This window comes from Amblyraja radiata, chromosome 48, assembly GCF_010909765.2.
Source record: "Amblyraja radiata isolate CabotCenter1 chromosome 48, sAmbRad1.1.pri, whole genome shotgun sequence".
Taxonomy (NCBI): Eukaryota; Metazoa; Chordata; class Chondrichthyes; order Rajiformes; family Rajidae; genus Amblyraja; species Amblyraja radiata.
In genome coordinates, this window is record NC_046003.1 from 1,386,009 (window position 1) to 1,408,982 (window position 22,974).

At 50.7% G+C, this 22,974-nt stretch overlaps 1 protein-coding gene across 2 annotated transcripts in view; it reads right to left on the bottom strand.

The window, feature by feature from the left end:
- Positions 1-22,974, bottom strand: part of LOC116968963 — a 545,071-nt gene that overhangs the window by 493,339 nt on the left and 28,758 nt on the right. Inside the window, exon 5 of one of the 2 annotated variants that reach the window (XM_033015947.1) lies at positions 6,539-6,590. The exons of the other annotated variant lie outside the window; for it this stretch is intronic. The gene's annotated coding sequence lies outside the window, so the exon portion shown is untranslated. Of the gene's footprint in view, positions 1-6,538; positions 6,591-22,974 lie in introns of those variants that run through there. 2 annotated transcript variants of the gene reach the window in all.

Consider the following 22,974-nt stretch of genomic DNA (forward strand, 5'->3'; position numbering starts at 1 on the left):
TAGACTTGTCTTAATGGACAAACAAGAAGTTTTTGATAAAATATGGGCTCCAATCATTAATTATCTGACGGGATAGATTGGCCCAGCACGAAAACCCAACTGAAACTTGAACTCAGGATTAGATGAAAAGTCATACTTTATAATCTACGACCCTATCTCCAATGACGTATTATAAGTAATCCATTCCACCTTTTCTGTTTTTTTGATATTTGTAACTCTTTATTCTCTCTTTTTCTATATAAGAAAAACACTAGAAGCAGAAGTAATCGACAATTGAAAATTTTAATAATGTATGACTGATGTATATGAAAAGTTGTTTTACTATAATATGTAACTATACTTTATAATATGTCTACTTCTAATAAAAATATTATTTAAAAAAATAATAATAAAACCCGTCGAAATGGTGATTTTTTGCGCTGTAAATAATGATGGAAATCGGGATAAGTTGAGAGACATTTAGCCTACTTCAGAATTCCAAAAGTGAGGAGAAATGACGGTAGATAGAAACGAGAGCTGAAGGGACAACAACAGCCAAAGTGCTTGGCGAACATTGGCCGTTTGTTCACTGTATTTCATCAAATAAGGCATTATTTGTGGGCAATTTCTAAATTTTACATCCAGATTTATCACTTCTGAGACTTTTTAGATGCCAAAGGAATCAAGAAAAACCACAAATAATGCCTTACTGTTAATGAAATGCAGTGAGCAAACACTGTATACATGTAAATAGTTTTAATTATTGAAATCATATTCTATGTCGCTCTTCCAGGGTGATGCTAACTGCATTTCGTTGTCTCTGTACTGTACACTGACAATGACAATTAAAGTTGAATCTGAATCTGAATCTGAAACGCGATAATTCCCAATATTTTCAATTCCGATATCTGCACGGCCAATGTTCGCCAAGCACTTTAGCTGTTGTTGTCCCTTCAGCTCTCGCTTCTCTTTACATTCATTTCGCTTCACGTTTGGAATTCTGAAGTTGGGTACATGTCTCTCACACTTGCCCCGACTTCCACAATTATTTACAGCGCAAAAATGCAACATTTTGTCGGTTTTTAACAGGTAGGAAAGTACGCGTTTCTTGCATTAATAACATATACCGGAAGCTGCGATGTCCTCCAGATGGATTGTGCGGCTCCGTGCGTCAAGCCCTATGACCCAGTGACCTAACGTGCAACCCCCCTATAGGACCACGTTGCTGTGAATCTTGTGTATTCTTATTATGATGTTATCAGACTACTGAAAGATCCTTCCATTGGTGAGTTGTGGCCTGTGTGTGTGGGGACACAGTCCTTATTTTTACAAACTATTTCATTGCGGACGTTGGACGTTTTCTCTGAAACTGTATCAAAAAACTTTTCACCCAGAGAGTTGTGAATCTGTGGAATTCCCTGCCACAGGGGGCAGTGGAGGCCACGTCACCGGATGGATTTAAGAGAGAGTTAGATAGAGCTCTAGGGGCTAGTGGAGTCAAGGGATATGGGGAGAAAGCAGGCACGGGTTATTGATTGGGGACGATCAGCCATGATCACAATGAACACCTCAAATCACCTCAAAAACGTAGCAAGATTAAGAGGACTCATGTCAGCTCAAGACTTAGAAAAACTTGTACATGCTTTTATTACTAGTAGGCTAGATTATTGTAACGGTCTCCTTGCAGGTCTTCCGAAAAAAAACTGTCAGGCAGCTACAGCTTGTTCAGAACGCTGTTGCTAGAGTTCTAACAAAGACCAAAAAATTTGAACACATTACACCAATTCTTAAATTCTTACATTGGCTCCCAGTATGTCAGAGAATTGATTTCAAAATCCTGCTGCTCACCTATAAATCACTACATGGTTTAGGACCAAAGTATATCACTGACATGCTTCCACTATATAAGCCTTCTAGACCGCTAAGATCTTCTGAAACCAATCTGTTAGTGATTCCCAGAGTAAATACAAAACATGGGAAAGCAGGATTTAGTTACTATGCAACAAATAGCTGGAATAAACTTCCTGAAGATTTAAGACTTGCCTCAACTTTGACCACTTTTAAAAGAAGACTGAAAACTTTTATGTTTACTTTAGCTTTCAGCTAAATCTTAACTACATTGCACTTTTAACTTTTGCACTTTTTATAATGCATTTTTAATTTTGCTTTTCTCTTCTTTTAATTCTTCTATTTTATTTCATTTTATTGTATGACATGTATTTATGTGAAGCACTTTGAGTCTGCCTCGTGTATGAAATGTGCTATATAAATAAAGTTGCCTTGCCTTGCCTTGAATGGTGGTGCTGGCTCGAAGGGCTGAATGGCCTCCTCCTGCACCTGTTATCTATGTCTATGTATCGCTACATGCTGAGAAAACTATATTCAGCACTCTCTTCACTCTACCTGCTGTACTTGCACTTGGCTTGGTTGTATTGATGTATAGCATTACCTGACTAGATTGGATAGCATGCATGCAAACAGAATATTTTCACTGTTTCTCAGTACATGTGACAATAATAAGTGTTTTAATAATAACTCTGAATGCTAACCCTAAAGCTAAAGTGCGAGAATAAGTCGCGTATAATGTCAACAACGGTGTATTCTGTCAAAAGGTGTCGACATTGTGTCCATCCAGAATCAAGAAGAGAATGTACCCGTGGGGTTGAACAGTGGGAGAGGGACAATTGTTGTGAGTTAGCGCATTGTTTAGATGCCGCAGGGAATAAGTTACAGCAACAGCCTGGGTACTATTGTCAGGGCAAGTCGAGGATGGCAGCCGGGTCTCCCTCCCTCCGTGCAGTGTGTGGGTAGACCCGGCACGTGGCCTGACAGCAACAATATTCCGGTCCCCAGGGCAGTGACGTTTACACCCAGAGATGTTCACACGGTCACTTTCTGTCCGGTTCTGGGTTCCTCCAGCGACGTCAGTTCCTCCTTCCCGGCTGAACTGAACGTATTCTCCCCCAGCCTGAAACAAGTCGAGGAATAAAGGAAATAAACAGGTTAAACAACAGTGTCAATAACAGGGACTGGGGTTAATATTTCAACAACACTTTACAGAACAAAATCACAGGAGAAAGAAGCCCACGGATGGATGGATGGATCCCCTGATATTTTATCACATTAAACATTAACACAAACACTCACCTGATCCGCTCTAGTCTCGGGATGAGGCAGCAGAGAGCGGGGACACATCGGTCTGTGAGGAAGTTGTGTGACAGGTACAGCTTCGTCACCGTGTGGTTTGTACTGAGAGCGGCGACGAGATCCTCGGCTCCAGAATCTGTGAGACCGACATTGTTCAGCCTGGAGATGAGAGAGAGTGAGGGTGAGGGACACAGAGAGACAGGAGATAGTGTAAATCCCCAGTGTGTATCAGTGACACAATTACTGATCATATTAATGTTCAATGTCACACACCCAGTGAGTGTAAACACAATCTCTCACAGTCTGGGACTTACCACAGTGTCTGTATTTTACAGTCCGGGTTCCTCAGAGCTTCAGACACCAGTTTCACTCCGGAATCTCCAAGTGTATTCCCACTCAGGTACAGCTTCCTCACCGTGTGGTTTGTACTGAGAGCGGAGGCGAGATCCACGGCTCCAGAATCTGTGAGACCGACATTGTTCAGCCTGGAGATGAGAGAGAGTGAGGGTGAGGGACACAGAGAGTGACAGGTCTAGCAAGCTGCTTTTAAGCTCAAATACATCTCCTGACTTCATACAGACATGACGGAATGGTCTGTAGGCTTTTTTGGGGCCTTGTGCCAGAGAAAAAGCATTTTCTGCTAGGATGCAAAATGCAATTTTTGGCCTTTGGCAAGGTCTAGCTAGCTCCTTTTAAGCTGAAATACATCTCCTGACTTCATACACACATGAGGAAATGCTTTCTGCACTTTTACAGGCCTTTGTGGGGGTTAAAATGCATTCTCAGCCAGGCAGGCAGCAAAATCCATTTTATGGCCTTTTCCCTGGCTTGGCAAGGTGCTTTTAAGCTCAAATGCATCTCCTGGGTTCATACAGGCATGAGGGAATGTGGTTCCTTTATCTTGACAGGAACGGGGTACTGATTGGGGACGATCAGCCATGATCTGATTGAATGGCGGTGCTGGCTCGAAGGGCCGAATGGCCTACTCCTGCACCTATTGTCTATTGTTTATTAACATTTTGGGAATCCTGCACCAATACTCCCAAGTCTCATTGTATCTCCGATTTCTGGATTGTCCAGCCTGGAGATGAGAGAGAGTGAGGGTGAGGGACACAGAGAGAGAGACAGGAGACGGTGCAAATCCCCAGTGTTTATCAGTGACACAATTATTGATCATATTAATGTTCAATGTCAGACACCCAGTGAGTGTAAACACAATCTCTCACAGTCTGGGACTTACCGCAGTGTCTGTATTTTACAGACCGGGTTCCTCAGAGCTTCAGACACCAGTTTCACTCCGTTATCTCCCAGGTCGTTGTCTCCCAGTCTAAACACAAACAGACAGAGTAAGAAACAAACCCCGGCCGACGAGGCTGAGATAGATAACTTCTCCCAAACGGATATTTATGGAAACACCTCAGCACATTATTGAACAAATCTCTGTGGATGTGGTGTTTGGTGACTTTCACCATTTATTCTCATTCCCCGACCGACGACCAGGAAATGTTCCCCGTGCAGAGAACGGCGACAGGGCAGGCAGGCAGACAACACGCGTGACCCGGGGGAGGGGGTCGATCACCAGTGACCCGGGGGAGGGGGGGTAAAATAGGAGGGGTGCCCCCGTGCACAGTGACGGCTGCTCGGCCCCATAGAAGGGGTGCTGGACGGAATAACAAAATAGTGAAACAATTTTACAGTTCAGTGTTAGCATCAAACGGACAGTTACCTCAATTGCTGACACTTGTGCAGAGCCGGTCCCAGCCGCTGGAGACCTTCACACTGAATGTGGCAGCTCACCAGATCGAGGTGGTTGATTGTATCACAGAGCCTGATGGCATGAGACAGGACCGTACAGTCAATCGGGGTCAGTACCAGTCCACGGAATGAAAGTGTTTTCACAGATCCCAGTGTCTGCTGAGCCAGTGCAGGATTCTGAGACTCAAACAGGTAGTGCATCGTGTTCAGGAGCCTCCGTTTATCAGCTTCACTCTTTGCGTTTCCAGCCCGGCTTTTAACCTCCTCCTTCACCCAGTCATTCACTCGGCCGGTTGTTTGATGAGGGAATTGACCCAGAAACTCCTCCAGGATCCCAACTTCCCGTGGGGAGGAGAGACCAGCGACAAAACGGACAAATACTTCAAATCGCCCGTCTGTCGTGCTGTGGACTTCAGACAGGTGTTTCACGATAATCTCGGGATCTACAATCAGGAATTGTGCGAGTGCGGCTACAAACTCTTGGATGGTGAGGTGCGGGAAGGTGTACACCACGCTCCGGGCTGAATCCTCTCTCTCCAAAAGTTCCATCAGGAACCCGGACAGGAACTGGGAAGGCTGCAGATTGTGTTTGATCAAATCTGCATCTGTGAACACAATCTTCTTCTCGGCCACTCCAGTGAAGGCCATCTGACCAAGCTTCAGTAACACCTCACGGAGGTTCTCAATCTCACGGCCGTGGTTTTTCAGGATGTTGTAAATAAAGTAGCAATATAGTTGTGTGATGGTCTTGGGAACTTGCTGCGGGTCCCAGTGTGTTTGTGTGAAGAAGGGGCCCAATGTCTGGACAAGGATCCGGCAGTAGGAGGGGTTGTAGCTCATGGTGTACAGGATCTCGTTCTCCTTCACATGTTTGAAAACAGCTGCTGCCACCGTCTGATCTTCAAAATACCTGGTGAAATATTCCTTGCGTTCCTCACCACCAAATCCCAGGATTTCAGCCCGGACACTGATCTCTGCCTTTTCCAGTAAATGTAACGCAGTGGGGCGGGTGGTCACTAGCACTGAACACCCTGGGAGCAGCTTGTGCTGGATTAAACTATACACAATGTCAGACACTGCACACCGGGATTCAGGATCTGGGCACTGGTGCTGAGGTTCTGTATCTCTCCGACTGTCAGCAAAATCAATTCTGCCCTTGAATTCATCCAGACCGTCGAATATAAACAGCAATCCCTCTGGGTTCTTCCAGACATCCCCTAGCATATTCCCAAAGTATGGATACTGTTTCAGAATCAGTTCCCTCAGGTTTATTCTGTCTTCAATCATGTTCAAATCCCGGAATTTGAAACTGAAGACAAACTGGAATTGTTGGTATATTTTCCCCGTGGCCCAGTCATGAACAATCTTTTCCACCATTGTTGTTTTTCCGATCCCCGCGACTCCGGCCACTGTTGCTGAACTCCCAGATCTGGATTTACTCCGGGAAAAGCTGCTGTGGAACAATTGATCAGTCCTGATTTTTTCCAGTTCTCTCCGGAGACATTTCTCTCTCCACTCTTCATGGTCCCTGCCTCTTGCCAGCAGCTCATGTTCCACCAGTGTCCGATCTCGAACAGTGGAGATGATTGTGAGCTCAGCGTATCGATCACGCAGCTGGAAAACCTTAACCTTCTCCGACATCAGGATGGTGTTCACTCTCAGTGTTTCAGTCTGTGCTCGCAGAGTCTCCTTGTGTTTCTGTTGAACATCTTGCACGGGAAAAGGCAGATAATGGACACAATGTTAGATGGCTCAACTCAAAACTCAACATTACACAGTGTGTCAGGTCCCATCTAGGAGTGTGTGGGGTTACACAGTGTGTCAGGACTCTATCCAGGAGTGTGTGGGGTTACACAGTGTGTCAGGGACATCCAGGAGTGTGTGGGGTTACACAGTGTGTCAGGACTCTATCCAGGAGTGTGTGGGTTACACAGTGTGTCAGGGACATCCAGGAGTGTGTGGGGTTACACAGTGTGTCAGGGACTCTATCCAGGAGTGTGTGGGGTTACACAGTGTGTCAGGACTCTATCCAGGAGTGTGTGGGGTTACACAGTGTGTCAGGACTCTATCCAGGAGTGTGTGGGGTTACACAGTGTGTCAGGGACTCTATCCAGGAGTGTGTGGGGTTACACAGTGTGTCAGGGACTCTATCCAGGAGTGTGTGGGGTTACACAGTGTGTCAGGGACATCCAGGAGTGTGTGGGGTTACACAGTGTGTCAGGACTCTATCCAGGAGTGTGTGGGGTTACACAGTGTGTCAGGGACTCTATCCAGGAGTGTGTGGGGTTACACAGTGTGTCAGGGACTATCCAGGAGTGTGTGGGGTTACACAGTGTGTCAGGACTCTATCCAGGAGTGTGTGGGGTTACACAGTGTGTCAGGACTCTATCCAGGAGTGTGTGGGGTTACACAGTGTGTCAGGGACCCATCCAGGAGTGTGTGGGGTTACACAGTGTGTCAGGACTCTATCCAGGAGTGTGTGGGGTTACACAGTGTGTCAGGACTCTATCCAGGAGTGTGTGGGGTTACACAGTGTGTCAGGGACTCTATCCAGGAGTGTGTGGGGTTACACAGTGTGTCAGGGCCATCCAGGAGTGTGTGGGGTTACACAGTGTGTCAGGGACTCTATCCAGGAGTGTGTGGGGTTACACAGTGTGTCAGGACTCTATCCAGGAGTGTGTGGGGTTACACAGTGTGTCAGGACTCTATCCAGGAGTGTGTGGGGTTACACAGTGTGTCAGGACTCTATCCAGGAGTGTGTGGGGTTACACAGTGTGTCAGGGACTCTATCCAGGAGTGTGTGGGGTAACACAGTGTGTCAGGACTCTATCCAGGAGTGTGTGGGGTTACACAGTGTGTCAGGACTCTATCCAGGAGTGTGTGGGGTTACACAGTGTGTCAGGACTCTATCCAGGAGTGTGTGGGGTTACACAGTGTGTCAGGGACCATCCAGGAGTGTGTGGGGTTACACAGTGTGTCAGGGACTCTATCCAGGAGTGTGTGGGGTTACACAGTGTGTCAGGACTCTATCCAGGAGTGTGTGGGGTTACACAGTGTGTCAGGACTCTATCCAGGAGTGTGTGGGGTTACACAGTGTGTCAGGACCATCCAGGAGTGTGTGGGGTTACACAGTGTGTCAGGACTCTATCCAGGAGTGTGTGGGGTTACACAGTGTGTCAGGACTCTATCCAGGAGTGTGTGGGGTTACACAGTGTGTCAGGACTCTATCCAGGAGTGTGTGGGGTTACACAGTGTGTCAGGACTCTATCCAGGAGTGTGTGGGGTTACACAGTGTGTCAGGACTCTATCCAGGAGTGTGTGGGGTTACACAGTGTGTCAGGGACTCTATCCAGGAGTGTGTGGGTTACACAGTGTGTCAGGGACTCTATCCAGGAGTGTGTGGGGTTACACAGTGTGTCAGGACTCTATCCAGGAGTGTGTGGGGTTACACAGTGTGTCAGGGACTATCCAGGAGTGTGTGGGGTTACACAGTGTGTCAGGGACTATCCAGGAGTGTGTGGGGTTACACAGTGTGTCAGGACTCTATCCAGGAGTGTGTGGGGTTACACAGTGTGTCAGGGACTCTATCCAGGAGTGTGTGGGGTTACACAGTGTGTCAGGACTCTATCCAGGAGTGTGTGGGGTTACACAGTGTGTCAGGACCCATCCAGGAGTGTGTGGGGTTACACAGTGTGTCAGGGACTCTATCCAGGAGTGTGTGGGGTTACACAGTGTGTCAGGACTCTATCCAGGAGTGTGTGGGGTTACACAGTGTGTCAGGACTCTATCCAGGAGTGTGTGGGGTTACACAGTGTGTCAGGGACATCCAGGAGTGTGTGGGGTTACACAGTGTGTCAGGACTCTATCCAGGAGTGTGTGGGGTTACACAGTGTGTCAGGACTCTATCCAGGAGTGTGTGGGGTTACACAGTGTGTCAGGACTCTATCCAGGAGTGTGTGGGGTTACACAGTGTGTCAGGACTCTATCCAGGAGTGTGTGGGGTTACACAGTGTGTCAGGACCCATCCAGGAGTGTGTGGGGTTACACAGTGTGTCAGGGACATCCAGGAGTGTGTGGGGTTACACAGTGTGTCAGGACTCTATCCAGGAGTGTGTGGGGTTACACAGTGTGTCAGGACTCTATCCAGGAGTGTGTGGGGTTACACAGTGTGTCAGGGACTCTATCCAGGAGTGTGTGGGGTTACACAGTGTGTCAGGGCCCATCCAGGAGTGTGTGGGGTTACACAGTGTGTCAGGACTCTATCCAGGAGTGTGTGGGGTTACACAGTGTGTCAGGACTCTATCCAGGAGTGTGTGGGGTTACACAGTGTGTCAGGGACTCTATCCAGGAGTGTGTGGGGTTACACAGTGTGTCAGGACTCTATCCAGGAGTGTGTGGGGTTACACAGTGTGTCAGGGACTCTATCCAGGAGTGTGTGGGGTTACACAGTGTGTCAGGACTCTATCCAGGAGTGTGTGGGGTTACACAGTGTGTCAGGACTCTATCCAGGAGTGTGTGGGGTTACACAGTGTGTCAGGACTCTATCCAGGAGTGTGTGGGGTTACACAGTGTGTCAGGACTCTATCCAGGAGTGTGTGGGGTTACACAGTGTGTCAGGACTCTATCCAGGAGTGTGTGGGGTTACACAGTGTGTCAGGACTCTATCCAGGAGTGTGTGGGGTTACACAGTGTGTCAGGACTCTATCCAGGAGTGTGTGGGGTTACACAGTGTGTCAGGACTCTATCCAGGAGTGTGTGGGGTTACACAGTGTGTCAGGACTCTATCCAGGAGTGTGTGGGGTTACACAGTGTGTCAGGACTCTATCCAGGAGTGTGTGGGGTTACACAGTGTGTCAGGACTCTATCCAGGAGTGTGTGGGGTTACACAGTGTGTCAGGACTCTATCCAGGAGTGTGTGGGGTTACACAGTGTGTCAGGACTCTATCCAGGAGTGTGTGGGGTTACACAGTGTGTCAGGACTCTATCCAGGAGTGTGTGGGGTTACACAGTGTGTCAGGACTCTATCCAGGAGTGTGTGGGGTTACACAGTGTGTCAGGACTCTATCCAGGAGTGTGTGGGGTTACACAGTGTGTCAGGACTCTATCCAGGAGTGTGTGGGGTTACACAGTGTGTCAGGACTCTATCCAGGAGTGTGTGGGGTTACACAGTGTGTCAGGACTCTATCCAGGAGTGTGTGGGGTTACACAGTGTGTCAGGACTCTATCCAGGAGTGTGTGGGGTTACACAGTGTGTCAGGACTCTATCCAGGAGTGTGTGGGGTTACACAGTGTGTCAGGGACTCTATCCAGGAGTGTGTGGGGTTACACAGTGTGTCAGGACTCTATCCAGGAGTGTGTGGGGTTACACAGTGTGTCAGGGACTCTATCCAGGAGTGTGTGGGGTTACACAGTGTGTCAGGACTCTATCCAGGAGTGTGTCGGGTTACACAGTGTGTCAGGACTCTATCCATGAGTGTGTGGGGATACACAGCGTGTCAGGACTCTATCCAGGAGTGTGTGGGGTTACACAGTGTGTCAGGGACATCCAGGAGTGTGTGGGGTTACACAGTGTGTCAGGACTCTATCCAGGAGTGTGTGGGGTTACACAGTGTGTCAGGACTCTATCCAGGAGTGTGTGGGGTTACACAGTGTGTCAGGACTCTATCCAGGAGTGTGTGGGGTTACACAGTGTGTCAGGACTCTATCCAGGAGTGTGTGGGGTTACACAGTGTGTCAGGACTCTATCCAGGAGTGTGTGGGGTTACACAGTGTGTCAGGGACTCTATCCAGGAGTGTGTGGGGTTACACAGTGTGTCAGGACTCTATCCAGGAGTGTGTGGGGTTACACAGTGTGTCAGGACTCTATCCAGGAGTGTGTGGGGTTACACAGTGTGTCAGGACTCTATCCAGGAGTGTGTGGGGTTACACAGTGTGTCAGGACTCTATCCAGGAGTGTGTGGGGTTACACAGTGTGTCAGGACTCTATCCAGGAGTGTGTGGGGTTACACAGTGTGTCAGGACTCTATCCAGGAGTGTGTGGGGTTACACAGTGTGTCAGGACTCTATCCAGGAGTGTGTGGGGTTACACAGTGTGTCAGGACTCTATCCAGGAGTGTGTGGGGTTACACAGTGTGTCAGGACTCTATCCAGGAGTGTGTGGGTTACACAGTGTGTCAGGGACTCTATCCAGGAGTGTGTGGGGTTACACAGTGTGTCAGGGACCCATCCAGGAGTGTGTGGGATTACACAGTGTGTCAGGACTGTATCCAGGAGTGTGTGGGGTTACACAGTGTGTCAGGACTCTATCCAGGATTGTGTGGGGTTACACAGTGTGTCAGGACTCTATCCAGGAGTGTGTGGGTTACACAGTGTGTCAGGACTCTATCCAGGAGTGTGTGGGGTTACACAGTGTGTCAGGGACTCTATCCAGGAGTGTGTGGGGTTACACAGTGTGTCAGGACTCTATCCAGGAGTGTGTGGGGTTACACAGTGGGTCAGGGACCATCCAGGAGTGTGTGGGGTTACACAGTGTGTCAGGACTCTATCCAGGAGTGTGTGGGGTTACACAGTGTGTCAGGACTCTATCCAGGAGTGTGTGGGGTTACACAGTGTGTCAGGGACTCTATCCAGGAGTGTGTGGGGGCACACAATGTGTCAGGACTCTATCCAGGAGTGTGTGGGGTTACACAGTGTGTCAGGGACTATCCAGGAGTGTGTGGGGTTACACAGTGTGTCAGGACTCTATCCAGGAGTGTGTGGGGTTACACAGTGTGTCAGGGACTCTATCCAGGAGTGTGTGGGGTTACACAGTGTGTCAGGACTCTATCCAGGAGTGTGTGGGGTTACACAGTGTGTCAGGACTCTATCCAGGAGTGTGTGGGGTTACACAGTGTGTCAGGACTCTATCCAGGAGTGTGTGGGGTTACACAGTGTGTCAGGACTCTATCCAGGAGTGTGTGGGGTTACACAGTGTGTCAGGACTCTATCCAGGAGTGTGTGGGGTTACACAGTGTGTCAGGACTCTATCCAGGAGTGTGTGGGGTTACACAGTGTGTCAGGACTCTATCCAGGAGTGTGTGGGGTTACACAATGTGTCAGGGACTCTATCCAGGAGTGTGTGGGTTTACACAGTGTGTCAGGACTCTATCCAGGAGTGTGTGGGGTTACACAGTGTGTCAGGGATCCATCCAGGAGTGTGTGGGGTTACACAGTGTGTCAGGACTCTATCCAGGAGTGTGTGGGGTTACACAGTGTGTCAGGACTCTATCCAGGAGTGTGTGGGGTTACACAGTGTGTCAGGACTCTATCCAGGAGTGTGTGGGGTTACACAGTGTGTCAGGACTCTATCCAGGAGTGTGTGGGGTTACACAGTGTGTCAGGGACCAAGCAGGAGTGTGTGGGGTTACACAGTGTGTCAGGACTCTATCCAGGAGTGTGTGGGGTTACACAGTGTGTCAGGGACTCTATCCAGGAGTGTGTGGGGTTACACAGTGTGTCAGGACTCTATCCAGGAGTGTGTGGGGTTACACAGTGTGTCAGGGACCCATCCAGGAGTGTGTGGGGTTACACAGTGTGTCAGGACTCTATCCAGGAGTGTGTGGGGTTACACAGTGTGTCAGGACTCTATCCAGGAGTGTGTGGGTTACACAGTGTGTCAGGACTCTATCCAGGAGTGTGTGGGGTTACACAGTGTGTCAGGACTCTATCCAGGAGTGTGTGGGGTTACACAGTGTGTCAGGGACTCTATCCAGGAGTGTGTGGGGTTACACAGTGTGTCAGGACTCTATCCAGGAGTGTGTGGGGTTACACAGTGTGTCAGGACTCTATCCAGGAGTGTGTGGGGTTACACAGTGTGTCAGGACTCTATCCAGGAGTGTGTGGGTTACACAGTGTGTCAGGGACTCTATCCAGGAGTGTGTGGGGTTACACAGTGTGTCAGGGACTCTATCCAGGAGTGTGTGGGGTTACACAGTGTGTCAGGACTCTATCCAGGAGTGTGTGGGGTTACACAGTGTGTCAGGACTCTATCCAGGAGTGTGTGGGGTTACACAGTGTGTCAGGGACTCTATCCAGGAGTGTGTGGGGTTACACAGTGTGTCAGGACCCATCCAGGAGTGTGTGGGGTTACACAGTGTGTCAGGACTCTATCCAGGAGTGTGTGGGGTTACACAGTGTGTCAGGGACTCTATCCAGGAGTGTGTGGGGTTACACAGTGTGTCAGGACTCTATCCAGGAGTGTGTGGGGTTACACAGTGTGTCAGGGACTCTATCCAGGAGTGTGTGGGGTTACACAGTGTGTCAGGACTCTATCCAGGAGTGTGTGGGGTTACACAGTGTGTCAGGACTCTATCCAGGAGTGTGTGGGGTTACACAGTGTGTCAGGACTCTATCCAGGAGTGTGTGGGGTTACACAGTGTGTCAGGACTCTATCCAGGAGTGTGTGGGGTTACACAGTGTGTCAGGACTCTATCCAGGAGTGTGTGGGGTTACACAGTGTGTCAGGACTCTATCCAGGAGTGTGTGGGGTTACACAGTGTGTCAGGACTCTATCCAGGAGTGTGTGGGGTTACACAGTGTGTCAGGACTCTATCCAGGAGTGTGTGGGGTTACACAGTGTGTCAGGACTCTATCCAGGAGTGTGTGGGGTTACACAGTGTGTCAGGACTCTATCCAGGAGTGTGTGGGGTTACACAGTGTGTCAGGACTCTATCCAGGAGTGTGTGGGGTTACACAGTGTGTCAGGGACTCTATCCAGGAGTGTGTGGGGTTACACAGTGTGTCAGGACTCTATCCAGGAGTGTGTGGGGTTACACAGTGTGTCAGGGACTCTATCCAGGAGTGTGTGGGGTTACACAGTGTGTCAGGACTCTATCCAGGAGTGTGTGGGGTTACACAGTGTGTCAGGGACTCTATCCAGGAGTGTGTGGGGTTACACAGTGTGTCAGGACTCTATCCAGGAGTGTGTGGGGTTACACAGTGTGTCAGGGACTCTATCCAGGAGTGTGTGGGGTTACACAGTGTGTCAGGGCCCATCCAGGAGTGTGTGGGGTTACACAGTGTGTCAGGACTCTATCCAGGAGTGTGTGGGGTTACACAGTGTGTCAGGGACTCTATCCAGGAGTGTGTGGGGTTACACAGTGTGTCAGGACTCTATCCAGGAGTGTGTGGGTTACACAGTGTGTCAGGACTCTATCCAGGAGTGTGTGGGGTTACACAGTGTGTCAGGGACTCTATCCAGGAGTGTGTGGGGTTACACAGTGTGTCAGGACTCTATCCAGGAGTGTGTGGGGTTACACAGTGTGTCAGGACTCTATCCAGGAGTGTGTGGGGTTACACAGTGTGTCAGGACTCTATCCAGGAGTGTGTGGGGTTACACAGTGTGTCAGGACTCTATCCAGGAGTGTGTGGGGTTACACAGTGTGTCAGGACTCTATCCAGGAGTGTGTGGGGTTACACAGTGTGTCAGGGACTATCCAGGAGTGTGTGGGGTTACACAGTGTTTCAGGACTCTATCCAGGAGTGTGTGGGGTTACACAGTGTGTCAGGACTCTATCCAGGAGTGTGTGGGGTTACACAGTGTGTCAGGACTCTATCCAGGAGTGTGTGGGGTTACACAGTGTGTCAGGACTCTATCCAGGAGTGTGTGGGGTTACACAGTGTGTCAGGACTCTATCCAGGAGTGTGTGGGGTTACACAGTGTGTCAGGACTCTATCCAGGAGTGTGTGGGGTTACACAGTGTGTCAGGGACTCATCCAGGAGTGTGTGGGGTTACACAGTGTGTCAGGACTCTATCCAGGAGTGTGTGGGGGTACACAGTGTGTCAGGGACTCTATCCAGGAGTGTGTGGGGTTACACAGTGTGTCAGGACTCTATCCAGGAGTGTGTGGGGTTACACAGTGTGTCAGGGACTCTATCCAGGAGTGTGTGGGGTTACACAGTGTGTCAGGACTCTATCCAGGAGTGTGTGGGGTTACACAGTGTGTCAGGACTCTATCCAGGAGTGTGTGGGGTTACACAGTGTGTCAGGACTCTATCCAGGAGTGTGTGGGGTTACACAGTGTGTCAGGACTCTATCCAGGAGTGTGTGGGGTTACACAGTGTGTCAGGACTCTATCCAGGAGTGTGTGGGGTTACACAGTGTGTCAGGACTCTATCCAGGAGTGTGTGGGGTTACACAGTGTGTCAGGGACTCTATCCAGGAGTGTGTGGGGTTACACAGTGTGTCAGGACTCTATCCAGGAGTGTGTGGGGTTACACAGTGTGTCAGGACTCTATCCAGGAGTGTGTGGGGTTACACAGTGTGTCAGGACTCTATCCAGGAGTGTGTGGGGTTACACAGTGTGTCAGGACTCTATCCAGGAGTGTGTGGGGTTACACAGTGTGTCAGGACTCTATCCAGGAGTGTGTGGGGTTACACAGTGTGTCAGGACTCTATCCAGGAGTGTGTGGGGTTACACAGTGTGTCAGGGACTCTATCCAGGAGTGTGTGGGGTTACACAGTGTGTCAGGACTCTATCCAGGAGTGTGTGGGGTTACACAGTGTGTCAGGGACTATCCAGGAGTGTGTGGGGTTACACAGTGTGTCAGGACTCTATCCAGGAGTGTGTGGGGTTACACAGTGTGTCAGGACTCTATCCAGGAGTGTGTGGGGTTACACAGTGTGTCAGGGACTCTATCCAGGAGTGTGTGGGGTTACACAGTGTGTCAGGACTCTATCCAGGAGTGTGTGGGGTTACACAGTGTGTCAGGACTATCCAGGAGTGTGTGGGGTTACACAGTGTGTCAGGACTCTATCCAGGAGTGTGTGGGGTTACACAGTGTGTCAGGACTCTATCCAGGAGTGTGTGGGGTTACACAGTGTGTCAGGACTCTATCCAGGAGTGTGTGGGGTTACACAGTGTGTCAGGACTCTATCCAGGAGTGTGTGGGGTTACACAGTGTGTCAGGGACTCTATCCAGGAGTGTGTGGGGTTACACAGTGTGTCAGGGACTCTATCCAGGAGTGTGTGGGGTTACACAGTGTGTCAGGACTCTATCCAGGAGTGTGTGGGGTTACACAGTGTGTCAGGACTCATCCAGGTGTGTGTGGGTTACACAGTGTGTCAGGACTCTATCCAGGAGTGTGTGGGGTTACACAGTGTGTCAGGACTCTATCCAGGAGTGTGTGGGGTTACACAGTGTGTCAGGACTCTATCCAGGAGTGTGTGGGGTTACACAGTGTGTCAGGACTCTATCCAGGAGTGTGTGGGGTTACACAGTGTGTCAGGACTCTATCCAGGAGTGTGTGGGGTTACACAGTGTGTCAGGACTCTATCCAGGAGTGTGTGGGGTTACACAGTGTGTCAGGACTCTATCCAGGAGTGTGTGGGGTTACACAGTGTGTCAGGACTCTATCCAGGAGTGTGTGGGGTTACACAGTGTGTCAGGACTCTATCCAGGAGTGTGTGGGGTTACACAGTGTGTCAGGGACTCTATCCAGGAGTGTGTGGGGTTACACAGTGTGTCAGGACTCTATCCAGGAGTGTGTGGGGTTACACAGTGTGTCAGGGACATCCAGGAGTGTGTGGGGTTACACAGTGTGTCAGGACTCTATCCATGAGTGTGTGGGGTTACACAGTGTGTCAGGACTCTATTCAGGAGTGTGTGGGGTTACACAGTGTGTCAGGACTCTATCCAGGAGTGTGTGGGGTTACACAGTGTGTCAGGACTCTATCCAGGAGTGTGTGGGGTTACACAGTGTGTCAGGACTCTATCCAGGAGTGTGTGGGGTTACACCGTGTGTTAGGACTCTATCCAGGAGTGTGTGGGGTTCCACAGTGTGTCAGGGACTCTATCCAGGAGTGTGTGGGGTTACACAGTGTGTCAGGGACTCTATCCAGGAGTGTGTGGGGTTACACAGTGTGTCAGGACTCTATCCAGGAGTGTGTGGGGTTACACAGTGTGTCAGGGACTCTATCCAGGAGTGTGTGGGGTTACACAGTGTGTCAGGACTCTATCCAGGAGTGTGTGGGGTTACACAGTGTGTCAGGACTCTATCCAGGAGTGTGTGGGGTTACACAGTGTGTCGGGACTCTATCCATGAGTGTGTGGGGTTACACAGTGTGTCAGGGACTCTATCCAGGAGTGTGTGGGGTTACACAGTGTGTCAGGACTCTATCCAGGAGTGTGTGGGGTTACACAGTGTGTCAGGACTCTATCCAGGAGTGTGTGGGTTACACAGTGTGTCAGGGACTCTATCCAGGAGTGTGTGGGGTTACACAGTGTGTCAGGACTCTATCCAGGAGTGTGTGGGGTTACACAGTGTGTCAGGACTCTATCCAGGAGTGTGTGGGGTTACACAGTGTGTCAGGACTCTATCCAGGAGTGTGTGGGGTTACACAGTGTGTCAGGACTCTATCCAGGAGTGTGTGGGGTTACACAGTGTGTCAGGACTCTATCCAGGAGTGTGTGGGGTTACACAGTGTGTCAGGGACTCTATCCAGGAGTGTGTGGGGTTACACAGTGTGTCAGGACTCTATCCAGGAGTGTGTGGGGTTACACAGTGTGTCAGGGACTGTATCCAGGAGTGTGTGGGGTTACACAGTGTGTCAGGGACTATATCCAGGAGTGTGTGGGTTACACAGTGTGTCAGGACTCTATCCAGGAGTGTGTGGGGTTACACAGTGTGTCAGGACTCTATCCAGGAGTGTGTGGGGTTACACAGTGTGTCAGGACTCTATCCAGGAGTGTGTGGGGTTACACAGTGTGTCAGGGACTCTATCCAGGAGAGTGTGGGATTACACAGTGTGTCAGGACTGTATCCAGGAATGTGTGGGGTTACACAGTGAGCCAGGACTCTATCCAGGAGTGTGTGGGTCACACACTGTGTCATGGACTCTATCCAGGAGTGTGTGGGGTTACAGTGTGTCAGGACTCTATCCAGGAGTGTGTGGGGTTACACAGTGTGTCAGGGACTCTATCCAGGAGTGTGTGGGGTTACACAGTGTGTCAGGACTATCCAGGAGTGTGTGGGGTTACACAGTGTGTCAGGACTCTATCCAGGAGTGTGTGGGGTTACACAGTGTGTCAGGACTCTATCCAGGAGTGTGTGGGGTTACACAGTGTGTCAGGACTCTATCCAGGAGTGTGTGGGGTTACACAGTGTGTCAGGACTCTATCCAGGAGTGTGTGGGGTTACACAGTGTGTCAGGGACTCTATCCAGGAGTGTGTGGGGTTACACAGTGTGTCAGGGACTCTATCCAGGAGTGTGTGGGGTTACACAGTGTGTCAGGACTCTATCCAGGAGTGTGTGGGGTTACACAGTGTGTCAGGACTCTATCCAGGAGTGTGTGGGGTTACACAGTGTGTCAGGGACTCTATCCAGGAGTGTGTGGGGTTACACAGTGTGTCAGGACTCTATCCAGGAGTGTGTGGGGTTACACAGTGTGTCAGGGACTCTATCCAGGAGTGTGTGGGGTTACACAGTGTGTCAGGACTCTATCCAGGAGTGTGTGGGGTTACACAGTGTGTCAGGGACATCCAGGAGTGTGTGGGGTTACACAGTGTGTCAGGACTCTATCCAGGAGTGTGTGGGGGTACACAGTGTGTCAGGACTCTATCCAGGAGTGTGTGGGGTTACACAGTGTGTCAGGGACTATCCAGGAGTGTGTGGGGTTACACAGTGTGTCAGGACTCTATCCAGGAGTGTGTGGGGTTACACAGTGTGTCAGGGACTCTATCCAGGAGTGTGTGGGGTTACACAGTGTGTCAGGACTCTATCCAGGAGTGTGTGGGGTTACACAGTGTGTCAGGGACTCTATCCAGGAGTGTGTGGGGTTACACAGTGTGTCAGGACTCTATCCAGGAGTGTGTGGGGTTACACAGTGTGTCAGGGACTCTATCCAGGAGTGTGTGGGGTTACACAGTGTGTCAGGGACATCCAGGAGTGTGTGGGTTACACAGTGTGTCAGGGACATCCAGGAGTGTGTGGGGTTACACAGTGTGTCAGGGACTCTATCCAGGAGTGTGTGGGGTTACACAGTGTGTCAGGGACTCTATCCAGGAGTGTGTGGGGTTACACAGTGTGTCAGGGACTCTATCCAGGAGTGTGTGGGGTTACACAGTGTGTCAGGGTCTCTATCCAGGAGTGTGTGGGTTACACAGTGTGTCAGGGACTCTATCCAGGAGTGTGTGGGGTTACACAGTGTGTCAGGACTCTATCCAGGAGTGTGTGGGGTTACACAGTGTGTCAGGGACTCTATCCATGAGTGTGTGGGGTTACACAGTGTGTCAGGACTATCCAGGAGTGTGTGGGGTTACACAGTGTGTCAGGACTCTATCCAGGAGTGTGTGGGGTTACACAGTGTGTCAGGGACTCTATCCAGGAGTGTGTGGGGTTACACAGTGTGTCAGGGACTCTATCCAGGAGTGTGTGGGGTTACACAGTGTGTCAGGACTCTATCCAGGAGTGTGTGGGGTTACACAGTGTGTCAGGGACTCTATCCAGGAGTGTGTGGGGTTACACAGTGTGTCAGGGACTATCCAGGAGTGTGTGGGGTTACACAGTGTGTCAGGACTCTATCCAGGAGTGTGTGGGGTTACACAGTGTGTCAGGGACTCTATCCAGGAGTGTGTGGGGTTACACAGTGTGTCAGGGCCCTATCCAGGAGTGTGTGGGGTTACACAGTGTGTCAGGGACTCTATCCAGGAGTGTGTGGGGTTACACAGTGTGTCAGGGACTCTATCCAGGAGTGTGTGGGGTTACACAGTGTGTCAGGGACTATCCAGGAGTGTGTGGGGTTACACAGTGTGTCAGGGACTATCCAGGAGTGTGTGGGGTTACACAGTGTGTCAGGGACTATCCAGGAGTGTGTGGGGTTACACAGTGTTTCAGGACTCTATCCAGGAGTGTGTGGGGTTACACAGTGTGTCAGGACTCTATCCAGGAGTGTGTGGGGTTACACAGTGTGTCAGGGACTCTATCCAGGAGTGTGTGGGGTTACACAGTGTGTCAGGGACTCTATCCAGGAGTGTGTGGGGTTACACAGTGTGTCAGGGACTCTATCCAGGAGTGTGTGGGGTTACACAGTGTGTCAGGACTCTATCCAGGAGTGTGTGGGGTTACACAGTGTGTCAGGGACATCCAGGAGTGTGTGGGGTTACACAGTGTGTCAGGACTCTATCCAGGAGTGTGTGGGGTTACACAGTGTGTCAGGACTCTATCCAGGAGTGTGTGGGGTTACACAGTGTGTCAGGGACATCCAGGAGTGTGTGGGGTTACACAGTGTGTCAGGGACTCTATCCAGGAGTGTGTGGGGTTACACAGTGTGTCAGGGACTCTATCCAGGAGTGTGTGGGGTTACACAGTGTGTCAGGGACATCCAGGAGTGTGTGGGGTTACACAGTGTGTCAGGACTCTATCCAGGAGTGTGTGGGGTTACACAGTGTGTCAGGACTCTATCCAGGAGTGTGTGGGGTTACACAGTGTGTCAGGACTCTATCCAGGAGTGTGTGGGGTTACACAGTGTGTCAGGGACCCTATCCAGGAGTGTGTGGGGTTACACAGTGTGTCAGGACTCTATCCAGGAGTGTGTGGGGTTACACAGTGTGTCAGGGACTATCCAGGAGTGTGTGGGGTTACACAGTGTGTCAGGGACTATCCAGGAGTGTGTGGGGTTACACAGTGTGTCAGGGACTCTATCCAGGAGTGTGTGGGGTTACACAGTGTGTCAGGGACTCTATCCAGGAGTGTGTGGGGTTACACAGTGTGTCAGGGACTCTATCCAGGAGTGTGTGGGGTTACACAGTGTGTCAGGGACTCTATCCAGGAGTGTGTGGGGTTACACAGTGTGTCAGGACTCTATCCAGGAGTGTGTGGGGTTACACAGTGTGTCAGGGACATCCAGGAGTGTGTGGGGTTACACAGTGTGTCAGGAACATCCAGGAGTGTGTGGGGTTACACAGTGTGTCAGGGCCCATCCAGGAGTGTGTGGGGTTACACAGTGTGTCAGGACTCTATCCAGGAGTGTGTGGGGTTACACAGTGTGTCAGGGACTCTATCCAGGAGTGTGTGGGGTTACACAGTGTGTCAGGGACATCCAGGAGTGTGTGGGGTTACACAGTGTGTCAGGACTCTATCCAGGAGTGTGTGGGGTTACACAGTGTGTCAGGACTCTATCCAGGAGTGTGTGGGGTTACACAGTGTGTCAGGGACTCTATCCAGGAGTGTGTGGGGTTACACAGTGTGTCAGGACTCTATCCAGGAGTGTGTGGGGTTACACAGTGTGTCAGGACTCTATCCAGGAGTGTGTGGGGTTACACAGTGTGTCAGGGACATCCAGGAGTGTGTGGGGTTACACAGTGTGTCAGGACTCTATCCAGGAGTGTGTGGGGTTACACAGTGTGTCAGGACTCTATCCAGGAGTGTGTGGGGTTACACAGTGTGTCAGGGACCATCCAGGAGTGTGTGGGGTTACACAGTGTGTCAGGGACTCTATCCAGGAGTGTGTGGGGTTACACAGTGTGTCAGGGACCCATCCAGGAGTGTGTGGGGTTACACAGTGTGTCAGGGACTCTATCCAGGAGTGTGTGGGGTTACACAGTGTGTCAGGACTCTATCCAGGAGTGTGTGGGGTTACACAGTGTGTCAGGACTCTATCCAGGAGTGTGTGGGGTTACACAGTGTGTCAGGGACTTTATCCAGGAGTGTGTGGGGTTACACAGTGTGTCAGGACTCTATCCAGGAGTGTGTGGGGTTACACAGTGTGTCAGGGACTCTATCCAGGAGTGTGTGGGGTTACACAGTGTGTCAGGACTCTATCCAGGAGTGTGTGGGGTTACACAGTGTGTCAGGGACATCCAGGAGTGTGTGGGGTTACACAGTGTGTCAGGACTCTATCCAGGAGTGTGTGGGGTTACACAGTGTGTCAGGGACATCCAGGAGTGTGTGGGGTTACACAGTGTGTCAGGGACTGTATCCAGGAGTGTGTGGGGTTACACAGTGTGTCAGGGACTCTATCCAGGAGTGTGTGGGTTACACAGTGTGTCAGGACTCTATCCAGGAGTGTGTGGGGTTACACAGTGTGTCAGGGACATCCAGGAGTGTGTGGGTTACACAGTGTGTCAGGACTCTATCCAGGAGTGTGTGGGGTTACACAGTGTGTCAGGACTCTATCCAGGAGTGTGTGGGGTTACACAGTGTGTCAGGGACATCCAGGAGTGTGTGGGGTTACACAGTGTGTCAGGGACATCCAGGAGTGTGTGGGGTTACACAGTGTGTCAGGACTCTATCCAGGAGTGTGTGGGGTTACACAGTGTGTCAGGGACATCCAGGAGTGTGTGGGGTTACACAGTGTGTCAGGACTCTATCCAGGAGTGTGTGGGGTTACACAGGGTGTCAGGGCCCATCCAGGAGTGTGTGGGGTTACACAGTGTGTCAGGGACATCCAGGAGTGTGTGGGGTTACACAGTGTGTCAGGGACATCCAGGAGTGTGTGGGGTTACACAGTGTGTCAGGACTCTATCCAGGAGTGTGTGGGTTACACAGTGTGTCAGGACTCTATCCAGGAGTGTGTGGGTTACACAGTGTGTCAGGGACTCTATCCAGGAGTGTGTGGGGTTACACAGTGTGTCAGGGACATCCAGGAGTGTGTGGGGTTACACAGTGTGTCAGGGACTCTATCCAGGAGTGTGTGGGGTTACACAGTGTGTCAGGGACTCTATCCAGGAGTGTGTGGGGTTACACAGTGTGTCAGGACTCTATCCAGGAGTGTGTGGGGTTACACAGTGTGTCAGGGACTCTATCCAGGAGTGTGTGGGGTTACACAGTGTGTCAGGGACTCTATCCAGGAGTGTGTGGGTTACACAGTGTGTCAGGACTCTATCCAGGAGTGTGTGGGGTTACACAGTGTGTCAGGACTCTATCCAGGAGTGTGTGGGGTTACACAGTGTGTCAGGGACTCTATCCAGGAGTGTGTGGGGTTACACAGTGTGTCAGGACTCTATCCAGGAGTGTGTGGGGTTACACAGTGTGTCAGGGACTCTATCCAGGAGTGTGTGGGGTTACACAGTGTGTCAGGGACATCCAGGAGTGTGTGGGGTTACACAGTGTGTC